Genomic DNA, 13,323 nt, shown 5'->3' on the forward strand with positions numbered 1-13,323 from the left:
TTCCAGTCCAAGAACCGATGTTGCAAATGAAGCCCAAAGGCAATCTGCTGTAGAACCAGGAAGAGCCAACACTACAGAATTCTTGCTTGGGTGGAGAAGGCCAGCCTTTTGTTCTACTCAAGCCTTCAACTGATTTGATGAGGCCCACCCACAATACAGAGGCAATCTGCTTTACTCAGTCTACTGATTTAAATGTTACATTCATCCAAAAACACCTTCATGAATATATTTGACTAAACATCTAGGTACCCTGTGGCCAATCAGATTGACACATAAAATTAACCATTACACCAAGTGATTCTGATACATTCTAGAGTTTGAGAACCACTAACAGTTAACAGTTTTAACAGACATTGATGGACATTTTCTAGTTTGATTATTTTGGTTCTTTCCTTAAAGATTGCTAAATGGTGTTCCTAGTTCTCTCATTCCTTTTGCATTTAACAGTAACTTTTGTATGAAGAAGAATTTTCCCTAAGTCTTTGCTTAGCCTGAAATATAGTACTTACAGGAAAGACAGGATAAATGCTTGATTCATTCCCTTTATTGTTCTTTCTTTTTTTATGGAGGCATAAATCACACATGATAACATACACAAATCTTAACTTTACAGCTCAGTGAAATTTACATATGCATACTCCCGTGCAACCATCATCCAGACCAAGATATAGAGCATTTCCAGAATCCTCCTCCCCTCTGATACCTCCTTCTGGTTGATGCCCACTCCCTGCTCCTCAGGGTAAACAGTTGTATTTAAACTGCATTTATTCTATCTTTTCCCACACAGTTTGTTTTGCATGTGATCAAAATAGTCCTTTGTTTTATTCATAGTTTCTGGACTTGGTTTCATGTTAAGAACTGTGTTATCCAACCCAAGATAATGAAGTGCTTTGCCTTTCTTCTAGGCTTAATAATTAATATGCATACACACACACACACACACACTCTTTGGATCCAAGTTTTCCAAATGACTAGCTGGTTGTCCTAACATCATTTATTGAATCCTCCCTATCTCCCTTACTAATTTGAAATGCCTCTTTTATCTTAAATTTCCTTATAAACGTGGGTCTGTTTGGATATTCTGTGATATTTCTCTGTCTCTTCCTGCACGGTAGCATTATAATATGTTTTACTTTCTGGCAGACCAAGTCACCCCCGATCCTCACAGTAATCACACTTTCAGACTTTTGTTCTGACTGTTCTTGCTGCGTTTTCTCTTCCAGATGAATTTTTGGAGTCATGTTGTCTAGGTTCATAAATTGGGAGTTTTGATTGGAATTACCTTTTTATTATCACAAAATTGGGTATCACAGAGTTTCCAAGAACAACATTTTTGGTGGATTCAGTAGTTCCTTTTTGTCCTCCAGTAAAACTCTCCAGGGTTTTGTACGTTTTTGTAAAATTCATTCCTAGATATTTTGTTTATTTTTATTCTTTTAAGAAGTATCTTGGTAGAGGAGGGTATAGCTCAGTGGTAGAGCACATGCCTAGCATGCATGAGGTCCTGGGTTCAATCCCCAGTACCTCCATCAAAAAAAAAATAAATAAACCTAATTACCTCCTCCAAGAAAAAATAAATAAATAAATAGATAAATAAAAGTAAATGCTTAAAAAAAGTATCTTCCCCATTTTTTCTATATGGGTATTCTTAGTGTAAAAAATTAATGTTCTAATGTTTGTTTTTTAATCCAACTCTCATTGAAATCTCTATTTTTTTCTATTAGCTTTTCAGTTGATTCTTTTGGGTCTTTCATGTATACAGTCAGCTACAAATAAAGATGATTTTCTTGTCTCTTTTACAACATACACTATTTTGTTCTTTTCTAATTGTATCCAGTAGCACTTAGAGTACAATGTTAAGTAAGAGTGGTGATAATGGGCCACCTTTGTTCTTCCCTTTCCCTGACAGAAACACAGGGGTCCCCCTTGAGTACTCTGTTGGTTGTTTGTGATGTCATAATGGTGGTAATGGGGGTGTGTGCTGTTAATTTTTCACTGAGTTAAGCAAGAGTTCTATTTTAATTTATCAAGGTTCTTTTTTTCTTCCTTATTAACTCAAGCGTAAGTGAAGAATTTGATTAAGTGCTTTTCTGGTAACTATTGAGTTCACCATAAAATGTTTTCTCTTTAATGTATTAACACGGTGATTATTTTTAATAGATTCTGTTCTGAGATGAACCCTATTAGGACATGGAGTGTTATTTTTAAAAATGTTTTTCTAGTTTCTATGTGATAAGTGCTTAATTAGAATGTTTGTTTATGTTCATAAGTTAGATTTTTTTTGAATTCTTTCTTCTGGCCTTTCTCAGATTATTATCAGTATTATACTGTCTTTGTTTAAAAAATAAAAGCTTGTTTAAATAAATCAACGTTGAATCCATCTTAGTTTAAATGTTTCTTTGAGGGATAATTCTTTGACGAGAGAGAGGATATTTTTGTTTTTAATAAGTCACTTTGAAAAACCTTAAATTTGGTTAAAGGAAATTTTTTTTTGTCAAGTTAGTTTTTAAAATTATTATAGAAACAATCCGTAATCATTGCAGAGCAATTTGTAAGTTTCAGAAAGTGAGAAGAATATAAAAGTCGTTTTTTTGTTTTTGTTTTTACTACTGTCTATGTCTTCCTGGAGAAAAGCAGGACGGCCCCAGGACAAGCATAACACACTGGAGGTGGGGCTAGGGGTGTCATGTCCGATTTTGACGTAAGTGACGTTAAGTGTGATGAACAGAGTTCTGCAGTTTTCTTCTGGATCCTGTGGTAGATTAGTTTCAGACGTGTGTACCTCCAAAGTCTCTTGATGGTGTTCTCTGTTTTGTTTTGCAACATGTAAATAGTAAGTCCTGTCTTTTTTCTTTTCATCTTTATTCTTCTGTTCAGAAGCTGTTTATTGAGAAACGGGAAGGGACAAGTGCATTGTTCATGTGTGTGGTTGTTGAATGTTTTCTTCAATCCCGTGGCTACCAGATAGCTCCATAGATTTGGCTTTTAAACAATTCTCGCTTTGGCACCAGGCTTCTTTTTATTTCTGCTCCTACCTGATGTTCTTTATTCTAGGGAGAAGGCAGTATATCTCAGTGTTTTCCGGTTTCCCTTAGTGTCTATCTAGTTTTTTTAGTATTTGCACTGTTTCTGGATTAGTTAAAGAAAACTGTTAGGAACCTGTAAACCCCTGTGGTTCAGTCTCTGAATGCCATTGTGTTCCAGGAGCACAAAATAATTAAAAGAGCATGTACTTATTTATTCACCTCTATTAAAGACTGTTGACGGGAATCCAAATATGTATTTCACAACTTTATTATCTCCTTTTCCGCCTGTCCATGCCATGCTTGGAAAGTCTTTGTAACATAGATCAGCTTAGTTTTTTGGCCTAAACTCTTTCCTTTTGTCTTCTGCTTCTCTCTATTTTTCTGTGTTCTCTTGATTCTGTATCACAAAATTGCCAGAAAAGAAGTCTTTGGAGTAGGGAAGCAGGTGGTGAGGATGGAGGAGCAGCTAAAGGCAGCATTCTGTTTGGTAAGAAGAGGAACGGAGGAAGTTGGCAAACAGAGTAGAAAGATGATGGGGTCAGAAAAGGGCACTGAACTAGCAGGGTTGTGTGCATTAGCAAAAGACGCAGCCCCTTGTGGCTGAGTGCATGGAGGGCTGGGGTTTCAGACCCCCTGCCCTTTTGCATGGCACAGGGTGGAGAATCACGGGGAGTGGTCCTGACGTGAGGGGTCAGAACTCTGCCTTCCCTCTTCACACAGTGAGAGGGAAAGCCTGTTTGCAAGGCTGGGGAAGCCACCTACACCTTCAGCCTCTATGTCCTTCCCCGTTGGCCAGGGTCAGTTTCACTCACTCACTGAAATAACTTATGAATAATTTGGTGAGGCTCATGGCTGGGTGGGGGTGAATAAAACAGCAAACAAACAGTCCTCATGGAAGGGCCTCATGGAGCTTACCGCTTTGTAGGGAAGATGGACAGAAAACAGGATGTTATACACACGCATATATGTGTACTATATATGTATATGTAAGCTGACACATCTCATTACATTTTACTTATATATGTATGTTTAAAATTGTGACAAAGGGGAACTTACCCTGATATGATACTCTGATATGCACAGTTTGAGAATGCACTGGGGCATCATCCTAGGCTGACAGCATGGGAGCCGTGGGAGGAGGATGCAGATGATTCCCTAACTTTGAAACCTGTAGCCCCAGCCAGGTCTGAATTGCAGTCAGAGTGGGCTTGCGGCCAGTGGCCTGCAATCTGATTTATGGTTCTCTTTCAGATGTGCTGCAGGCCAGGGAAGCCAAGGGCTTGGCACTTTTGTAATCGTAAAGCCCAGATCCATTTATTCAGGTGCAGTGGTAGAAATGGGGAGTCTCTTAGCGGGGAGGGGGGTGAGAAGGGATAAACTGGGAGTTCGAGATTTGCAGATACTGACTGGTATATATAAAATAGATAAACAAGTTTATACTGTATAGCACAGGGAACTGTGTTCAATATCTTGTAGTAGCTTATGGTGAAAAAGAATATGAAAATGAATATATGTATATTCATGTAAAAAAAATAAATGGGGAGTGTTTTGAGGTCCTATATCCCTTCTCCCACTTCTTGATATTAGAGAAGTCTCTTTTTATTGCTGGAACTTTCTCCTTTGGTGCCACAGCCAGTGGAGGTGCTGCTCTGCCTGTCGTCCTTTCCTGATTCGGGGCCCCCAAAGTGGTTGTGCTGGACCAGGCTAGAAAGAGTGGGTTGGCACCCCCAAGATTGTGAGGAGCAAGAAGCCGCCTGATTTGTTATAGGAGCGCGAACCTTTCAAAACTTTGCATTTTGTCATCTGAGGTAAGATAGATGTAGCAATGGGTCCAAGACCAGACTGAATACAGATCAGCCAATAGTTCGTCCTTTCATCTTCCATCACTAAAAATTCTTTAGCCCTTTTGGAACCTATTTGTCGTTTTATATGGCTGCCCAGGAAAGTATCCAGGTGAATACTTCCTCTCTGGTCCAAAGGAGAGCCTCGGGGTGCTTTCATCTGCCTCTGACATGATCACCTGATACAGACTTGCTCTGCTTTTCATCATTTGTACAGTAGGTGTCTTTGTCCTCTTCATACACATGACGTCTTCGCTGCCCATTGCCTGCCTTTGCTCAATGCTTGAAAATACAGTCTAATTCTAATCCAGGTCATCACCATTGCGATGAAAACAATGGAACTCTTCCTAAGCTCCTTTTGTTCCATGGTGATTGTCAGCACAAAAGATCTAGCGATATCTTGAAGTATCCAGGTTTGTGGCTGTGGGAGGAAAATTGGGAAAATCAGTCAATCAGAGTGAGACCTGTCAACACCACGTGAGCAGCAGCGCTTAGCCCAAGTCTGGCATGCAAACAATGGGCTTCACCTGCTATCAGAAAGGGAGTAAGGCCCCAGCCTTTCTCAGCTCAGACACTGTCCCCTCCCATGGGGAAATTCTGTTTGGAATGCCAAGCTGGAAAAAGTGTCTATGTTCCCCCCACCCTAGACTCTATAACCTCTTTCTGGTTCTAGCTTGGCTACAAGAAGTCACAGCTGCACTGAGTGGTGCCTTAGTGTCCTAGCCTGGCCTTTCTGCTCTGTCACCCCTTCTGGTTGATGCTCGTGGCTGCGGTAACATGGCTAGGGGATGGCCACGGAACTTGCTGGGAGTGATGGGCGTTCCAGTCTTCTTTGGCTTTTACGAATACCAGGAGGTGCACTAGGATGTTGCTGTGTCCTGGCTGTGCCTTGATTACCTTCTTTTTTTTTTATGATTGCAATTTTTTTTTCTCATCGGGGGTTAAGGAGGAATCTAAAAGAGGGAGAAATGTTCATAGCCATAAGTAAGTTTGCCACACAAATATTTCGCCTTTGCCATGTTTCATTTTCTGTTGCAATAAGAAGGACTGAAGATCATAATCATAGGACTGTTTCTTGTCCAGTGTGGTTGTAGTGGGTTGGGTGGCTGTCCCTTGCAGCTCTCCTCTAAGTGATGGTTCTGGGACCCAGGCTCAGACGCTGTATCCCATGGATCTTTATTACCACTGGAGAGCATCACTGCTGTGTGGAGTATTCCTACTCTTCCTGCTACTTTTATCACCATTACGAGTTGCCTCTGTCTCCTGCTGAGAGTGGGAGGGAGATCGGCGATGACTTGGAGAGGTTGGTGTCATTCTTAGAACGAAAGTTTATTTTTAGTGTTTAAATAATACAGTGACTCTAAAATTTGTTCTCTGACTTTCATAACATCTTTCCATTTTGTTGCAAAGTACGGGCATCTTGGTTGGACAGAGATAGCCCAAGAAAATGACAGCATTCAAGTGAAATGTCTTTCTTTCTCATGTGAATTCTTCCACTGAACACTGTAAACAGAGAAATGCAGAATTGTTCCGTCAGGCATGACTATACCATTTATATTTACAAATAGAACAAACTTTCTTTCTTCACATTTGGTCAGATTTTACCAAATCTTCAGCTACTTTCTGTCATCTTTAAGCAACACAAAAACAATGACTAGGTACCCAGTTTTCAAAGGTTTAAATCCATTTTTGACAAACCTCCCCAATGCCTTTCACTTTTTAAATCAATTACCCTATTCACAATGCCTCCCTAACCTCTTTCATTAAATTGCCATCTTTCTATGGCATTTCTTTTCAACAACATAATTTGCCTTTAATAATTAATATAAAAGAATTGAAAATGTAATCACTGAGCTCACTTAAAAGCTCTCTAATCAATTACCAGAATCTGTGGGTTTGCTACAGAGGTCTCCCTGAGGGTTTCAGAATCCCCTTTTACCAAGCTTAGTTCCAATAGAAGCCAAAATTATAATGCATCCTCTTGTAGCTGGCCAGTCCTATGAAGACAAAGAATGGGTTTTAAATGAACAATGAACCACACAATTGCTTTAAGGTTCTTTCAGAGTGAAAATAATGCCAACGTTTATCACATGGAAATTAAAATGGAAATTTTGCTCAAGCCAAGTCTAGATTTAAGCATGGTGGATGCTGATAGGTGCTGGTGTTTGGTCTGCTACGGGCATTTCTTTAACCTTAGCCTTATTTTCTGAGTTAGAAGAGTCTCTAGCTGATCGGGGGGTGGTTATTAATAAGGATTTCTATTCTGTAGTCAGTGAGAAATGAGGTCCAGAGTTGCTTGTGTAGGTTTGGTCAGTTTTCCACCCATTCCTTGTGGAAGGGCAGGAAGAGGGCAGAACTGGGCACCAGGTCTGAATTCAAATCCCAAATCTAACTTAGTTGCTGATTTTAATTAAAGTCCTTCCTCTCTTTGAACCCCTTATTTATACTTTTCTTAATTATAAAATTCAGATAATACTTAGTTAATAAATTTGTTTCTCTTCATAACATTTATGACCTCCTAGCATTCTGTTAGCTCATGAATTTCAGATCTTTAATTTGCTTCTTTATGTTGATTATTATTTATTGTTCATTGCACCTTATTCTCACCCTCCAGGAGGACAGGTGCCTTTGTTTCATATGCTAATGTAGGATGGTGCCCTGCACACAGGTGTTCAATAGCTATATGTTGGATGGGTGACAGCGCTGAATCCTAACCACTAGACCACCAGGGAGCACGCAATATGTTGGATGGGTGAACGCACGAATAACTGTTACCCACACATGGTACAGCCTCTCTTTGAACTGGGCTGTGTGGTTTTCCTTCCAGGTGATTTATCTTCTGAATTATGTTTTGTGTGAGCACTCATTAAGTCCAGTCTTGGCACAGCCTGACTGATGAATGAACGGGGGTCTAAATTCATGGTCAGGGGAAGCCTGTTTGGGATTAATCCCTGGCCTCGGTTACTCCTCAGAGAGACAAAACCTGTGTGGAGATGTTGCCAGATGGTTGTGTGTGCAGAATCTAATTTATAGTTGTCCAGGGTCTCCTGAGAAGAATGTGCATTTATGTCATTACTAAACAGTAATTGATTACAAAGCTTGGTTGTGAAATTTACAATTATTGAATTACTCTATGTTAGCACATAAATTTCAAATCTTTATTTCTAAAAGTCAATTGATATTCAGCCCAATAAATATTTAATTTAGATGTAATAATGGTGTTAGAGCAAAGTTAAATTCTCATTTGGAGAATAAAGAATGACCTGGATGGGACTGGAAGAGGTGACTTGGCAGAGATAAGCAGAGAAACCATTGGTCTGATTCAGCTCCTTCTCCTTAATTAGGAGAGGCTTTTCAGACATGGCTTTCTCCTATTGCATTCTCTTTTTAAAAAATTCTCTTGTTTGTAGGAAATGAAGGTCCTTTCCATATTTGCGGGGCTTTATATTTCATAAGGTATATCTGAGCTAGGTAATATTTATGCCTCACAAAGCCTTTTGAAGCAATTACAACTTGGGTTTTTCTTCCCATTTTACATGTAGGGAAACAAGGTACAGGGAGCTGAAGTGACTTGCGTAGGACAGACTACAAGAGAGTCTGTTTCTGTTTTGTGAATAAGTTCATTTGTGCCTTTTTTTTTTTTTAGATTCCACATATAAGTGATATCATATGGTATTTTTCTTTCCCTACCATTTAAAATTCTTCCCTTCCACTCCTTCCTGTCTTGGCATGTATAAATTATGAATTACCTCTAAAATATGAAGCAATGTGGGTCAAGGGACTCGAAGAAGTGTTTTACCAGAGGGGACGTGACCACTAAGCACATGCAAAGGTTCTGAATCTCATTAGTCTCCCAGGATTGCAAATAAAGCTACAGCGAAATTTCACTGCACTCTCACCAAATCCATGAAATGGTAAAGACATGATGTCAAATGTTGGTAAGGATGTGAAGCAACTGGAACTCTTCTACTCTACTACTGGAAGTATAAATTTGACAGATCTAATAAAGCTAGTATATATTATATATATATTATATGTATTTTTATATATATATATATATAAATAAATATAATTTATGGGGCACATTTCACTTTTAGGTATATAGCTAACAGAAATGGGTCAACACATTTACTCATAGAGGTGTACACACATTTTTTCAGCAGCATCATTTGTAAGAACCAAGGAAGACTGGAAACCCAAATATCCATGATAGAATGGATAAATCATGATATATTTATGCAAAGGAATACTATCTAACAAAGATAATGAACCTTCTGCAACAAGGTGGGTGGATCTCAGCTAACTGTGGGGAAGAGAAGCCAGACAGATGATAAAAAAAAGTGTATGATCCAATTAGTGAGTATTTTCAAAAACTGGCAAAATTAATCTATGGTGATAGAAATCAAGGCAGTACTTATGTTGGGAGTGTGGGGATGTTGATTGAGAAGAGTCACGAAGGGTGTTTCTGAGATGTTGGTAATGTTTTCTTTCTTGGTCTGATTGACAGTTGTCTAGGTGTGTTTGTGAAAATTTATTAAGCAGTCTATGATTTGTACACTTTACGTATGCTTATATTAGTACAAAATGTACTTGAAATAGCTATGCAATAATATGCAAAATGTTTATAGAAAAACAAAAAGCGTGATTGTGGGAAACAATGACTGGCACTGGCTTGAAGAATATGTCAACCATTTTAACATCCTCTTGACTCCCATTTCTGTACAGCTGAATAAAACAAGAATAACCAACGGCACACACACACGAATATACATACACACGTCTTCTTCAGTATTGAAGAAAGTAACCCATTTCCAAGAAAGCTGCTTTTAAAAATCTGAGATCTGAATGTGGCGGATAAAGGAAACATCCCAGTATTATCACTGGCAGTCATGGCAGGCACACCCTTTATATACTTAATGCAGTTTTTCGTTATTTTCTCATTAAATCCTTATGACTCTGTGGCGGATGTTGAAAGTGTGGTTACTATTCCCAGTGTAAGAATGAGGGTGCTAAGCTGGTGAGAGTTTGTGACTGGTCCTGGGACACTCAGCTCCTAAGTGGCCCTGCTGGAGACTCAAACCTGGTTCTTCTGGACCCGATTTCCTGACATTGCTCTTCAGTGGTGCCACTTCCTCAGTACTTGGAGGGAACTCCCAACTCACTGCTTATCTCTCAGGCAATAGGAAAAAACATACAGAACACATTAAGCACATTGCAGATGGTACTGGGATATTATGCCTAAAGTTAGTGGTAATTTTAAAGTTTTTGTTTGTTGTTTTTTGTTCAGTAACCATAGAATAGTGAAACAGGAAGGTTTCTTTTTGCTCAGAAGGGCTTAAAAAGGACTGGATTCATGTATGTATGTGATTTGGGGGATGGTTCTGAACATTTGAAGGACCACCGCATCAGCCTTTAGAGACCAGAGTTACAAAAGCCGGGTGTGTGTTGCAGCCTGCTGTTAAGGATTGTACACAGGATTCTCCCAGGAACCTAGAGGATGGAATGGTTGCTTAATTTTTTTTTTTTAGTGGAGGTCATGGGAATAGAACCCAGGTCCTCATGCATGCTAAGCATACACTCTACCACTGAGCTATACCGACCCTCTGGTTGCTTTAAAATGTTAATCTATGAACAGTTTACCCATAAGAAAATAATAAATAGAAGAGAACAATAGAAGAGGGAATAGAAAATAATTTAGGGTAAACTGCTTTTTAAAAACATTTATCTGATTGTAAATGTCCAGTATGTACATGGAATGAAATTTGGCAAAACCAAAAAAGTTCAAAAAATAAAATAAGATTACTCACTATCTCCAAACCAGGGAAAGTCAAATGATCATAAACAATTAGTGTTTCTTTCCAGAGCTTTCTGTATGTATAATATACATGCTAATAAAACAATGGGGTCATGCTTTAGCCACTGCATTGCTTCTGTTTTTTTTTTCACATAACATTATTGTAAACATTTTCCACTATCATTACATAGTCTTATGAGCATCATTTTCAATAGCTCCATCATAATTTGTTCAACTTTCCATTTCATATTAGACATCGAGTGTTTCCAATTTTGTAGTACTGTAAAAAAGAGCTTTAATGAACATCTTATTTGTAAATTTGAGTTCATCACTGATGGTTTTCTTAGAGTAAAAGTGGCATTTTCCGATTATTCTTTATAACCATTTTAAGGCTCAGGATGCATAATGTCAACACCCACTGATGCTGGAAAATCACTGAAATAGAATTAACACTGACCTTGGTTGAGATCCTTGCTTTACCCCACATACTAGCTGTGTGATCTTGGATGGGTCTCTAAGCTCAGTGAGCCCCAAAATGAGAATATAATTTTCCATCTCATCAACCTGTAAGGAGGATTAAATGAATAGCTAGGTGTCCAGGTGGTGTTGCTTAAATCAGACTCTGCTAAAGAGTGACTTGAATTTTATACATTTTCTTTGGCCTGTTGAAAATACTGATCAACTTTCTAAAAGTTTAGCCAAATATAGTCCCATTCTTTTAGATTAGGGATCAAAAAATATAATGCAATGGCTGAAGTCATCTCACCCCCCATTTTTATGAATAAACTTACTGGGACACAGCCACTTTATATATATAGTCTGTGACTACTTTCATGGTACAGAGGCAGAGCTGAAAATACTTATTATCTGGCCCTTTATAGAAAAGCTTTTTCGACTTCTGATCAACCACAAAATATTTATTTCTGAAGTCATGATAGATACATGCATTGTACTTCTAAAATAAAAATATTTCTGTGATGGGGGATAGACCCAAGCTATGTATCGCTGAGCTGACTCTGTTGAATGTGGATGCTCCGCAGTTACAAAAGGAACAAGAAGATTCCGGCTTCTAACTTTGATTGACACACAGATCTTTTTAGAGACTTCCCTGGGAAAAAGCCAGGTTGACCTCAAATGAGAGTGAGATGCTTTTAATCCACGTTGTCTGTGTTTTAGAGCAAAAGCTGGTTTGATGGGGGAATGTTTTGGAAGCATTTGTCATAAGAATGCAGGGCTCTCTGGCTCTTGCTACTAAAATGACTTTATTGTTCTGAAATCGATTCTGGGTCAGAATGCATTGGACTCCACTCGCAGAATGTCTGAGATGTTCTGTCACCCTGTCCCTTTGGTGTGTGGATGGGGTTGAGCTTGGGGATGTGACAGGTTCACGAGGCTGGCTCTTGGCTGTTCCTCCACCTTCTCTTCATAGTTCTCCTGACTGGGTCACGCTGCTTCTAGAATACTTCAAAAATTAAGTTTGGGACAGGAAAATAGGATCTGACCAAGGCTTCAGAGATCATATTCTCTATCTTGACATGGTTTTGTTGGGGAGTAGTCAGCATGGTGGGCTCTGGTGTTAGACCTTGGTTTGTGTACGTCATTACTCCTCTCCAGGTGTGTGGTGTTGGGCAGATTAATAACCAGCGGGCATGGTGGTAGACGCTGTAATGAAATAATGCAGATTCTAACTCCTGATAGTGGAGGCTGGGATAGCATTTCATAACTACCCACAGATTCTAGAAGTAGATAAGAACAGCCCTCTGCTGTGGATGCAAGAGTTCCCATGGTGAACTGGGTGGTTGTTCCCAGATCTTCATCCCGCCTTCTATCCACGTCTTGGCACTTCCTCCCAGTAGAGAGGTAGCCTACTTCCCCACCCAGCGAGGTTGGCATCAGCCACATGACTTGCTCAAGCCAATAAAGTGTAGGTGGCGTTGTGTGTGCTTAAACCCCAAGAAGAACCACTTCTTGCACAAGTGTTTCTGTTCACTCCTTTCGTGTCTGGTCATCACCAGGAGAAGAACATCAGTGGCTAGTCTGCTGGTCCAAGGAGGATGAGAATCATGTGAAATGATACCTGCATCCAAGCTGATGCTCGAGTTCAGCCCAACTGAGCCACACCCAGATCATCTGGCACCCAGACAACCTGTAGATCCGTAACTCAGAGTAATGATTTTTGCTTTAAGCCACTTCGTTTGGGGCCAGTATTTTTATGGCAAGAGGTATCTGATAGTCCTGTTTCAACCCACATGGAATTCTCAGTGGGTGGCTGTTCAGCAGTGGCATGTACTAGCCCCGGGCCACATGCTGCAAGCATGGACAGGACCAAAAATATATTCCCTGCCATTGGGAGCCCACAGACTTGTGGAAAAAGGAAGACAGGCAGTCATGATAAAGCAGGAGAGCAGTTGTGATGGTGGTGGGTAAGCCCAGTGATGAACAGAACATAGAGTGGCAGGTGTCCCTGAGGTGAGGGCCCATCAGATAGGGCTTCCTGGGGGAGATCATATGTGAGCTAAGAAGCGTGAGCAGGTCTGACCTGGGTAAATAAGGTAAGTGGGACGAGCATTGCCATCATTTATTCTCACACAGGTGAGTCTGGTAAATAACTGTTGGACTTCGGTGCAGTCCTATTATGTTACTAATTTTATGACATTACTGT

The 13,323-nt window shown here is 39.7% G+C and overlaps 1 protein-coding gene and 1 non-coding gene across 7 annotated transcripts in view; both read left to right on the top strand.

Moving 5' to 3' along the window:
* The window catches only part of PTPRT (protein tyrosine phosphatase receptor type T), a 939,599-nt gene that overhangs the window by 44,198 nt on the left and 882,078 nt on the right, over window positions 1–13,323 (top strand). The gene's annotated exons all lie outside the window — the stretch shown is intronic.
* TRNAA-AGC (transfer RNA alanine (anticodon AGC)) lies at window positions 1,457–1,529 on the top strand. Its single transcript has one exon. It is a non-coding gene; the product is annotated as a tRNA-Ala (tRNA).

This window comes from Camelus dromedarius, chromosome 18 (genome assembly GCF_036321535.1).
Source record: "Camelus dromedarius isolate mCamDro1 chromosome 18, mCamDro1.pat, whole genome shotgun sequence".
In the NCBI taxonomy this organism is placed as follows: domain Eukaryota; kingdom Metazoa; phylum Chordata; class Mammalia; order Artiodactyla; family Camelidae; genus Camelus; species Camelus dromedarius.